Here is a 13,535-nt window from a genome sequence, read left to right on the forward strand (position 1 = left end):
CCGTTTACCATTTATTCCTTGTTGGCAGCGACCATTGGTCTTCACTGGAATTTGGGTGGCAATAAGCCCATCGTCACTTATTTGGTTTGGTGTTAGTTATTATTATTATTATTATTATTATTATTATTATTATTATTATTATTAATATTTATTCACAGGGAGGCTTCATAAGAATTATCAGTGATTGCTCACTGGCAACAACAAATGGTGTTCTCTGAGTATGAGTAACAGCAGATCTCTGGTTCGCCTTCGGGACAAGATCAAAGTGTAGTATCTGTTCTTCAGATGCTGCACTTCAGTTTCTTGTTCTTTGTCGGTGGAGGAGAAATCCTTCACGACTGAGACAATTTTTATTTTTGTTCCTTTTCTCCACATTAAAAAACGACCCTGGTGCCTAACTCTTTCCCGTGGAGAGGCATTGTAAATAGGAACAGCAGATCTCTGCAGATTACGAGCGCTCTCCGTCATTTTTTTCTTACACGCTACAAATAACTGGACATTATCGCAACAGCTGTTTTATCATTGATTTCTCACTGGCAAATTCCGTTGCTGTTATCTATAATTGGAATGATGATAAACCTCCCCAAGGTTCCAATGTTTTACGCATTCTTCTAGTTGAGGTTGGCTGATGATCTCCCTCCCCTGTCTTTCCATTCTTTTTGAACGCTTCACAGACTGTTTTGTGTAAGGGGCAACCGAGACAAGTGTCATTACGTCCTGTTTTGTTGTTAGAAAGTCTGTCATTTTGGGATCTGTTTATGTATATAACACCCCATAATTTTATTATACCATATTTCTTCAAACTGAAACATAATTATCAAAGTATACTTACGCAGATAGATATGAAAAGTCTTTATTAAAGTTTTATCCTATTTCCATTCTATGGAGGCCAGGCGCGAACGCAGACCCTGCAATTTTATTATACCATCCCTATCTAAGTTAAAGTATTATTATGTACATCTATATCAAAAACACTTGTGAACGTTTCTTTTTAATTTTTAAACATTTTATTTCCATACTTTGTGGACCAGGCGCGAACGCAGACCCCACAATTTTAATGAACCACCGTTCTGCCAGATCAACCATACCCATTCCTGTGTCTCGATACATCTTCTATCATTATGTGATCAGTTTTTTAAAATAGTCAACCATATAAGAGCCTATTCGTGACCAGACACACACACAGACATTCAGCTTTATATTATAGATATATATACATACATATATTTATGTATGTACTTATTTATTTATTTATTTATTTATTTAACTAAATTTCTAGGATTCTGCATTTTTGGATTTTACTGTCATTGGATGTTTTACCCTTCACCAGACTATCCATTCACGTGAAATCACTTTTTTATTCGCCCTATTTCCTCTAGTTCACTTTTTGTTATCAAGTAAGATCTATGACTTACTTGTAGTTTCATTAAATACTTTTGCAAGCAAAATCCGATCCCGCATTTTGCTTAATCCTACCCTATGATGAGAAGGAAAGTATTTCTTCGAAACTCCGCGGATTAAGGACTATCCACTTATTTTGTGCTTCCTTTTTAAGATTAAATATGTTTTTAACTCTTTTTCAAAGTGTTTTTGAACATGTTTTATTAACTACTTGTTCTAATATATATATATATATATATATATATATATATATATATATATATATATATATATATATATATAGTTTCAGTTCTTTGGGACGAGCGCGATGTTCTTTCTATCATTTGAGGTTCGATTTTTATTTCAACTTAGCTTTGTTTTCATCGTTGCTTTACGTTATCACGATTTTCCCTTTGATTCGACTTTCTCCTGGTTTTTGATTCCACGTTTCTCAGAACTGTTCTGGGTTGACTTTATTATTATTATTATTATTATTATTATTATTATTATTATTATTATTATTAGTTTTCACACAGGCCATCATCAAAGAATTCTTTTTGAAAACAACCTGTAGTGTTCCCACAGGTTGTCCTCAAAGAGAATTCTTTGATGATGATCTGTGTGAAATCTAATAATAATAATAATAATAATAATAATAATAATAATTTCAACTCATTATTTTTTTATATTTTTTGCTCGCTAGGTGTAGTCACACAAGCTATCATCAAAGAACAATTTTATTATTATTATTATTATTATTATTATTATTATTATTATTATTATTATTATTATTTACTTACTTGGGGTAGTCACACAAGCCATCGTCAAAAATTGTTCTTTGAGAACAACTAGTGATGTTCCCTGGAGTCTGAGTGACAACAATCTCCCCAGATTTATTATTATTATCTATATATTAATACGATAGCGTGTGTGTTCTTTTGTGTGTCACGCTTTCCGGCAAACATCATTATTATTATTATTATTATTATTATTATTATTATTATTATTATTATTATTATTATTAATATTATTATTATTATTATTATTATTATCATCATCATCATCATCATCATCATCATCATTATTATTATTATTATTATTACTATTATTATTATTTTTATTACTAATATTACTATTATTATTATTATTATTATTATTATTATTATTATTATTATTATTATTATTATTATTAGCTCACATGGAGCTTTCACACAGGTCATCAAAGATCTTTCCTTGATAACAACTTATGGTGTTTCCTGGAAGCTGAGTGACAACAAGTCCCCCAGATATTATTATTATTATTATTATTATTATTATTATTATTATTATTATTATTATTATTATTTCTACTCTATTCTACCAGTTCTCACACAGGTCATCATTAGAGATTACTCACTTACAATAATTGATGGTGTTCCCTGGAGTCTGAATGACAACAGGTCTCCCAGATTTCCAATACTCTCTATTGCTCTCAATAACCTTTGCAAATGATTTTTTGTTATCACAATAGCTGCTTGCTATTGATTTGCTGCTTGTAACGACTATTGCTCCCAACTGGAATTTGAATGGCAGTAAGTTCTTCTTTAATCCAGCCTATGAATCTCATTAGTGATGCAATCCATGTGTTTATTCCTTTAACTAGATTTCTACTATATAATTTTGTTTCTAAGAGTTTCCTTATTTTTCTCATGCATTCTTTTCCCATTTTCTCTTTCATTTCTGTAGAATTTATAGTGTCTGCTTCCAGAAATCCAAAATTATGTACTCACTAGGAGTTTTCACATAGGCCATCATCAAAGATTTCTCTTTGGGAACAATCTGTGGCGTTCCCTGGTGCTGGATTGACAGCAAATCTCCACAGATTTCCAGTACTTCCACCTATTTCAATAAGTTTTTCAAATGAGTTTGTGCTATTGCAACAGCCACTTACCATCGATTTCTCATTGACAAAGATCACTGGTCTTTACTGGCAATAAGTTTCCCCGAAGTCCCAGTTCTCTTTGCACTCATCCAGTGGAAGTCTGGTTAGTGCTTTATCTCCTCGGTCTTTCCATCATCCTTGACTCTTCGACTATTTGGTGTGGTGCCAGTCGTGTTAATTTTACAGTTTTCTTTGGGAGGGGGAAGAATAGCCAATTTACAATTTTTCAGTATTAGTTGTCTTGTTTATCCTTTTTTTTATTATTTTTTTACTTCTGTTACAGTTTCTATATGTCTGGTTAGCGTTTGTCGCTCATACGTGGATTAGTTTCCATACTCGGGGATTCTCTTTAAGATTGTTGTTGTTTTCATAGTCTCAGTCTTCCCGTCGATTCCAATTTCTCTTACACTTTTTATTTTAAAATTCTTTGGGACTGTTCCTAGTGCTCCTATGATTATTGGTGTTATATTGATTTTCTTTATGCTTTATGAGCACTTTTAGCTAGTTGGCGCAATTACCCCGGACTTGGCATAATTACCCCAAAGTACGGTACTATTATTATTATTATTATTATTATTATTATTATTATTAATATTATTTACTCACAAAGAATTTTTACGCAAGTCATTTTCAGTGATTGCTTACTGTGGTTGGTTTCAGCGCTCAAAGATTTTCTTAATATTATAGCTGTTTTTGTCGATGGCATGAGGCGTATCGTGTCAATTCTATCTTTAATCCCAATTTCTCCTAGTTATTTTTCCTTGGAGTGTTCCTAGTGCTCCTATAATTATTGCTATTACAGTGATTTCCTTCACGTTTCATGCGTGTTTTTTCTTTCTTTCTTCTCTCGTATATTTCACTTTTTTTTTCATTATACCTTCCTGGTTTTTACTCTGCAATTGTTAGAACGGCGAAAATTTTTGTTTTGTTTTGTTTTTTTCTTCTGGTTGATTATTTTTAGTGATGGGACGATTTCAATATTTTTCCTGATTCCACTACAATCATCGATTTATGTTTCTGAATTTTTTAGATAAGGATTGGTTATTCGTATTATTTGGATTCATCGAACTACTGTTCTCATCTTGAGTGTGATTTTCAGAATATAGAATTTAATACGATATGGGAACTGTTACTTCTAAATAATATGATAATATATACAGTAATAAGTAAAACAATAATATATATATATATATATATATATATATATATATATATATATATACTAGCAAAAGTACCCGTCGTTGACTGGGTTCAAAATCATCCTACAGAAAATGGACTTTGATTTATGAAAGTATGATAGGTTATGAAAAGGAAGGGTTGTAAAGAGATAGCTTCGAATTTGGGGGTATCAAAATCAAAGCAAAATATGATGAAAGTAAAAATAAAATAGATAACCCCCATAATTTATCATACCATACCTGTTCACACTTAAACACTTATCACAATATTCTGTAAATCTATATTAAAAACCTTATTAAACTTTGTCACATATTTCCATTCTATGGAGGTCAGGCACGAACGAACACCCCATAATTTTATTATACCATATTTCTTCAAACTGAAACATAATTACCAAAGTATACTTACACAGATAGATAAGAAAAGTCTTTATTAAAGTTTGTGCCTATTTCCATTCTATGGAGGCCAGGCGCAAACGCAGACCCCACAATTTTATTATACCATCCCTATTTAAGTTAAAACATACTTATCAAAGTATTATTATGTACATCTATATCAAAAACACTTGTAAAGGGTTTTTTTTATTTTTTATTTTTTTATTTTCATACTTTGTGTACGCAGACCCCACAATTTTAATGAATCATCATTATGCCAGATCAAACATACCCATTCCTGTGTCCTGATACATCTTCTATCATTATATGTGATCAGTTTTCTATAATAGTCAACCATATAGGAGCCTATTCGTGACAGACGTTCAGCTTTATATTATAGATATATATATATTAGTGATGGGACGATTCCAATATTTTTCCCAATTCTGATACAATTACCGATTCCAATTTCGATTCTTTATAAATCTCTAAATATTTAACGAGAGATTTATAAAGAATCGGAATTGGAATCGGTAATTATAAGTGTAAAGTGTTATTTTGTCCCGATTACTGTAAAAAAATATCTTTAATGTGCATATATTTTCTCAAACGTAAAAACACACTTGTGAGGGGGATGATCTAGAGATTTTCGTCTTACTGGATGTTTAAATCAATAAATATTTATTATTTTATTATTACTACAAGCAGTTGAAGATTTTTCTTAAACCAAAATTAAATAAAAAAAGATAATTAAAGGAATCAGTTTTGGCAGCAGAAAATAGGTGCAAATTTTCTGATTCCAATACCCCAAAAAGCTCCGATTTTTCCGATTCCTGATTGTGATTCTGATTAAGAAACCCAACACTAATATATATATATATATATATATATATATATATATATATATATATATATATATATATATATATATAGTAATAAATATTGATATTTATAACTAGAAATTAAAATAGTTTTAAGGCTCCCAAAATTCGTACTAGAACTGTTCATAAGGGTCCGTAGTGCCGTGGTCAGAGCACTTGGAAAAATCAGTTGTAAAAGTGGTATTCTCTTGAAAGTTGAAGGTTCAATACAATTGCGAATTACTTAGGACCTCTATCTAGTTGTGGCTGACAGAACAAGAGCATGCTACCTCCATGAAGTAAATAAAAAAATTCCCGAGTTCGACAGAAACATTCCCAACTTCAACAAAATACACCTGAAGAAGGTCGAAGTTTACATCGACCAAAACATTGTGAAAATTTCACTGCAAATGAGAATAGTAGTCCAATGAATCCAAATAATTCAAATCACAGATTCCGATTTTGATTTTAAAATCGCTTAAAAAAAGTAGAATTTCATTGGGGGGGGGTTGATTTAACAGTGAATCCTCATCACTTTTAAACGGAAAAATTTTCTATTTTTAATTCGACAAATTTTTTAATGGTTTCCTTTATACATTCTATTCAAGATTTTTTTTTTTATATTTGTCACGTGTACCATTTTTTCTTAAATATTCACTTGTGCCATTTTTACCTGTGCCATTTTTTACCTATGCAATTTCTTCCTGGGCCACGTTTTACTTAAATTCGTTATTAAGATCTATAAATTTTAGTTCTACTGGATAGTTTAAAATCAATATAAGTTTATCATTAGGACCAACATTAGAAAATCAAGTTTTAATCCAAAGAAAAAGTTATTCTCTATCTCTGCAAATCTACTATCAGAACATGTGTGAAGTGTTGCAATCACATTTGGGCTGGTGATTCTGGATCCTATTTGAAGGTTCTCGATAAATTGCAGAAACATATCTGTAATTTGATTGGCCCAACACTTTCTTCTTCTCTGCAACCTCTCTCTCACAGATGTGATGTTGCTAGTCTCAATCTTTTCTTCAATTACTATTATGGCATATATTCTTCAGAACTGTCTGATCTATTCCATGCTTCCTTTGTTCCAGCTCGTTTAAAGTCCATTAGATTGTTGTTATTATTTACTCACTAGGAAATTTCACTCAGGTCATCATCAGAGATTGCTCACTGACAACAACCAGTGCTGTTCCCTGGGGTCTGGGTGACAATAAGTCTCCACCTTTGTCAATAATCTATGCAAAATATGTGGTTTAGAGGTCTCCATCAATTCGCTGTTTTTACTACCTCATTCTAATACAGCTTCCTATTCCAGTAGCTTCTTTCCAAAAACTGCAAGGCTGTGGAACTCTCTCCCTGCTTACTGTTTTCCTTCTACCTACAGCTTCGGTCTTTTAATCAGCTTTCTTTCTTGTTAACTCCATACATCAAGTGGCTTTATGCATTGGCTCAAGCGATTTCCATAAAAAAAAAATGCCAGTATTAGAAGATTAAGTTTCTCATCACAGCAGCCACTAAGGTTAAGCAACATTGAGCCTGGTCAATACCAGATTTGCAAACATCAAGCGTTTACGCAAAAATCGATACGTCCCTGCAAGAACTGCAAAGCTCTAATATCGTCATCTCTCCTGACCGGGATATACATATGACTAGAAACCGTGTGTGAATAATCACACTGGGCCCCTCCCAACATAAATACTCCTGATTAACATGACAAGCTGTAAAACGCCTACTTTTCACTTTAGCGATCCTCAGATGCCGGAAAGCCTTCCACTCTAATAGCTTCTTTTCTCAAACTGCTGGACTTTGGAATTCTTGACGTCTTGCTGGCTTTGACCATTGGTCTTCACTGGAATTTGGATGGCAACAAACCTCCCCAAGGTCCCAGCACTCTTTGCAGTCATCCAGTGGAGGTTTGGTTGGTACTTTCTCTTCTAGGTTCTTTCATCCTCCTTAACCCGTCACACACATTTTTTTTGTGGTGGGAAGGGGGGCAGTTTGCATGATTTATTGCAGTTTCAGTGTTTCTTCAATATTTTTGTTTCACTTCTTCTGCAGTTTCCATGCGACTGGTTAGTGTTCATAGTTTATGTGGATTAGTTTCTCCATTCAAGTATTTTCCTTAGGCTTTCAGTTTTATTTTGCTAAAGGTCATGCACAAGTACCTACTCGTTTAATTAGTTTTGTGCTATATAATTTTGTTTGCAGACGCATTCTTGGTCTTCTCAGGTATACATTTGACCATCTCTTTCATTGACTTGAAGGCATCTGCTTCCAGAATGCCTAGGTATTTGTAAGAGTTGCGTTTGCGAAGTGCTCTTTTCACATCTCCATTAAGCTGTGGTTCTTCTTTTTTGCCCTGTTTCTTTCGAATGTCCCATTTTTTATGTTATATTTCACTAACTTCTTTCTTTCCTGAAGAGCTGCTGATTGTAGAAATTACTGAGTCCCTTTCTCGCACTATTACAAGAATAATCATATATTATTATGATGGCATTCAAAAACAAGGTTATATCAAGGGGAGATTACTCTCATAGTTTTGTCCAATGTCTTCAGACTGGCCTTTTAAAAGCCAAATTTCGCAAATTTGGCCATTTTTGATGCAGTTTGACCTTCAAAAATTGTATTTGGCCTTTTTGGGAGCATAACGTTCAGACTAACTATGAAAGGAACCAGAATATTATATAGATTGTTGTTGTTGTTGTTCTTGTTCTTGTTATTGTTGTTAGTACTACTACTAATACTATTTCTGCTGCTGCTGCTACTACTACTACTACTACTACTACTACTACTATTGAAATTCGATGTCTTTCTGTAACCGGAACTACCTCATATTTTCAAGAACATATTTCATCATATTCTCATATTCTTTTTTATTTAATATGATAAACTGAGAAATATTTTTTTTTACTTTGATATTATATGTAATGCTGATTCCATTCTAAATGGCTTGTGGTCCTGGATATGACCTTAAACTATCTCCGATGGTGAAGCCCCAGCTTGCGAGCTTTGGCGAGTGTGGAGCCGTCCTTTAATTGCCATTGCTCCCAGGTCCACTCTGACCCAGAGTGGTAGTACTTGTTAGGGTCCCAACTATGGGTTAAATAGAACCGACTTTAAAAAAAAATATATATATATATTCTATTAACAAATTTTTCTTCAAAATCACTGGATTCGGCATTAAATAACCCGAAAAGGGTTGATATGCCGTAAAACAAAAACAACCAAGAAGATCCCTTAACGTGTACAGATCTGTATGGCATCGATCCCGCACCCCCTTTTGATTATTCTACTATCGTTATTTTGGGACTTGGAAACTCTCCTTAATGCTTCGACGATGTCATTATCTTTGGTTCTATGTTTCATAACCCTTTTAGTTTTCTGAAAAGTACCACGTATTTACCTCACCTTTGTCGCCCCGTCATCAACTGGGAAGACGAAAACTACTATTTGGCAGGGATATTTTAATTATTACATTTATTATCATCATTATCATTATCATTAGTAGTAGTAGTAGTAGTAGTAGTAGTAGTAGTAGTAGTAGTAGTTGTTGTTATCAGCTTCGAGTTTTCGGATCAACCATTACCAGTGATCTATAAAGCTAATAATGGTCAGTGTTTTTTTTTTCTCCAGATTTTGTGTTGAAATAAACCTCCTTGCGTTTCCAATACTTTCCAGTTGTGGTGTGGTTGCTGCTATCTCTCCTCGGAATTTCCATACAACTTGACCTCCATCCATCCAGCGCGGCCGTAGCTGAGATTGAACTCACTACACGAGTTTGTAGCGTAATTCAGATCTTGTCGGTAGCTGAATACTTGATGCTTCATCAGGGATATCAAGGTATCTTTTATCGTGACGCCATCACTAGATGGGATGCCTACCATGGCTTAAGAGAGTCTCATCTACCCTCGAGAGAAGGATATACCGCGCCAGTATCTCAATCTGGTATTTTACCTCACAGTACATACAGTGCTTCGCCTTCCCAAATGGTCACCCATCTGGTACTGGCCAGGCTCAACGTTGCTTAACTTTGGTGATCTGGCGAGAACCAGTGTGCCAATGTGATTGTGCTGTATATGCTTAAACTTACATGTTCATTTTCTGTGGTATCAATCGATTTTGGTGTCTATGTTTTTTGTTTTTGTTTTTGTTTTAAGGTGGGAGGGGGTGAGATTAGAAGATGCTCCTACTGTTCTTTATCTTCCATAACCCTTTCAGCTCTTTGGCTAGTTCCTTGTATTTGTTTCACTTTCTGTTTTCTTGCTATTCACTCTATGATCAACGGCAAAGTCCGGAACTACTCAAACAGTATCAGTTTATTATTATCATAATTATTATAATTATAATTAGTATCAGTATTATTATTAGTATTAGTATTATTATTATTATTAGTAGTAGTAGTAGTAGTAGTAGTAGTAGCGTACCTCTTCGATTTAAAAACAGTAAAAAAAAATCTTAGCCAGTGTTCACACTCATATTCCTATCAAATCACAGAACTATGTCAGTAATTAAATTTATCATACATAAATATCCATCACTGACTATTTTTTGTTTCTACACAAAAGAGGATTTTTTTTTTTTTCCAAATTTATTTCAGGCAGCAGAAGCCCTCTGACTTTCTATTTGCTAACACTTGAAATTGTTTCCCCCAGGGACTAGAAAAGATATACATATCCGTAAACAAAAACAAAAATAAATATACATTATAGAGTGGATTACTATTATTACTCAGAAGTTCTCACACAGGTCATCATTAGTAATTACTAGGACTATGACAAAAGCATATTTTTTTTTCATTGTTTTGACTCTCGAGTATATATCCGACACAGTTAGACACAGTTAATCAACCGAGAGCCACATTACTCTACATAAAAACAAATAAGATATCAATAGATATATATCTGAGAATTAAAACAAGGGGAAAAAATATGCTGTTGTCATAGCTCTAGTGATTACTAATTGACAACCGGTGGTGTTCCCTATAATCTGAGTGACAAGTCTCCCAATGAGAATTGGTCTTCTCTAATATTTGGATGGTAATAATCCTCACCAAGGTCCTAGTGCTCTCCACACTCTTCCAGTGCAAATCTCATTAGTGCTTTCCATCTTCTGTCTGTCCATCCTCCTCGACCCTTCACAATTATTTTGTGTGGTACCCATTCCATGTTTTTGTTTTCTCTTGCAGTTTCCATGTGGCTGGTTAGTGTCCGAAGTTTATATGGTTTGGTTTCCGTATTTGAGGATTTTCCTTTAGATTTCAGCTGGGTTTTTTTTTTGGGGGGGGGCAAGCTGTCCATTGTATTATCTCATTCTTCCCTTGGATTCCAATTTCTCCCGGTCTAGCTTCCTCGTTTTTCACGACTGTTCCTAGTGCTCCTACAATTATTGTCATTAAATCAACTTTCTTTCTGTTCCATATTACTTATCATTATCTAGCAAGCTCTTTGTACTTGTTTCATTTTTTCATCTCTTCAACGTTTGCCTTGTGATCTAATATGACGGTAAATTTTACAATTTGACAGTTTCTTTCCTTCTTGTTAACTATTATGATATCTGGTTTTCTTGCGTGGATGAGTTTCTATACAGCAGAATCATGTTTACACCTGGATATATCACTAGACTTAAGCAATCTTGACTCTGGCTAATACCAGATGGGTAGCCATTTGAAAATACCAGGCATTGTGTGTACGAGAATATTGACACCTTCCTGCAAGAACCGCAAAACCCTTATATGGTCATCTCGCCTGACTGGGATATACATATGACTAGAAACCACATGTGAATAATAGCTTTCAACATAAATACTCTTGACTAACAAGACAAACCGTAAAGCCCCACTTTTTCACTGCAGAGATCTCCAGATGCCAGAAAGCCTTCTACTCTAATAGCTTCTTTTCTTGAACTGCTAGACTTTGGAATTCCTTGCCAGTATCCTGCTTCCCCTGTCCATACAAACATGCAGAAATTTAAATATAACGTGAACCTTGCTGCTCAAATCCCTACTAAGAGTGTCCTTGTAGGTATGGTCCCTAATTCACAATAACTCCTTACATCTCAGTGGCAAATTTGCCTTGTTTTTGTCTGCTTCCCCTTTCCGTTATATCTCTGAGAGTTAATTTCCTTTGTTAATCTGCATCCATGCTTATTTGAATTTTTTTTTCATTCAGAATTATCTTATTCATTGCTCATGAATTTTGACAACATGTCATTTTTAAAGCTCAATAGCACTCTACTTTTCCAGAGCTGTTCAACCTTCATGTTGTTCGAATTTGAAACAACACCAAACTTTCATGTAAAACCAGCCTCCCAAACTCTTAAACATAATTAATACTTCAGGAATGTATATTCTGTATGTGTGTGTGTGTGTGAGTGTGTGTGTGTGTGTGTGTGTGTGTGTGTGTGTGTGTGTGTGTGTGTGTGTGTGTGTGTGTGTGTGTGTGTGTGTGTGTGTGTGTGTGCATAAAGCAAAATTATTATTGCTTTGTTATCATGTTGTTACCTTTTTATTATTTAATGTTAATTTTTATCATCATTATAATTATTTTATTATTTTTATTGTTGTGTTATTACCATTGTCATTTTTTATTATTGTATTATTATTTACTAGCGGCTGTGCCGCGTCAGCACACACAACGCCGAGTCAGACACAAAATTGAGTACACTCAACATCAAGTACACTCAACATCGTCTTACCATCAACGCTTACCTTGTGAACTCGGAGTATAGGAAATTCCCATATGCACAAAACAAAATCACTGAAAAAACAAAAATACCTAATTAAAGCTAAGGATAATGAGTAAACATTGGATAAAATGATGGTTAAATTATTACGAACTTGCCAGGATTCGAACCTGGAATCTTCTGATCTGTAGTCAAACGCGTTATCCATTGAGCCACAAGTCCTGTCCGTATACCAAAAGATGTTACCGCGAGTGTATACAGACAGTGCTAAATTCCATTCGCATGGGCAGGTAACATTTCCGACAATTGCATAAAACATCCCAAAAACCTTTATTTCAGGCTTTTTGTGTGACTCGGCATTGTTCGTTACGAACCATATATAGATAAGGACAATTTAAGGACTCACACCTTTCAGGGAAAAAAAGAATTTTTCAATTCAGTGCATCTGTTCAAAAGTTTTATTGGTATATACACACACACATAACTAAATAAACATTTAGAATATTATTAATAATATAGATTATTAATATTTTATTATTTATTATTATGCTATTATTATTATGATAGATTTATTATTCCTATAATTTCTTACTATTTTTTATTATTAATATTACGGTTATGTCTAAAACTTCAATATGCAAAGTTAAGACGCCAGAAGTGGACTCGATTTACCTAAATATGGAATAAGAGTGGTTGGTTGGTTGGTGGTTTTTGTTTTACGGCATATCAACCCTTTTCGCGTTATTTAATGCCGAATCCAAAGATTTTGAAAAAAAATTTTTTTAATAGAATACATTTGTTGTTTTCACGTCGGTTTCTATTCAACCCATAGTTGGGACCCTAACAGGTACTACCACTCCGGGTCAGAGTGGACCTGGGAGCAATGGTAATTAAAGGGTGGCTCCACACTCCCCAAAGCCCACAAGCTGGGGCCTCACCACTGGATATAGTTTAAGGTCGTATCCAGGACCCCCATTGAGGGACTTTTACCCTCTGCAGGGGGGCAGTCGGCGTATTCTAATGCCCCACCGACAGGGCCAAGGAATGGAGTCGAAGTTAGTAAACATGAAACAAAATACGAAACCATATGGAAATAATTTATTTTTAAAAAATATTTTAGTTTTAACATATCTT

The 13,535-nt window shown here is 33.9% G+C and overlaps 1 non-coding gene across 1 annotated transcript; it reads right to left on the reverse strand.

The window, feature by feature from the left end:
- Window positions 1-12,550: 12,550 nt before the first annotated feature.
- Window positions 12,551-12,623, reverse strand: Trnac-aca (transfer RNA cysteine (anticodon ACA)). The gene has a single exon. It is a non-coding gene; the product is annotated as a tRNA-Cys (tRNA).
- Window positions 12,624-13,535: the final 912 nt, after the last annotated feature.

Source organism: Euprymna scolopes, chromosome 26 (genome assembly GCF_053919585.1).
Source record: "Euprymna scolopes isolate OS-2025 chromosome 26, ASM5391958v1, whole genome shotgun sequence".
Lineage (NCBI taxonomy): Eukaryota > Metazoa > Mollusca > Cephalopoda > Sepiida > Sepiolidae > Euprymna > Euprymna scolopes.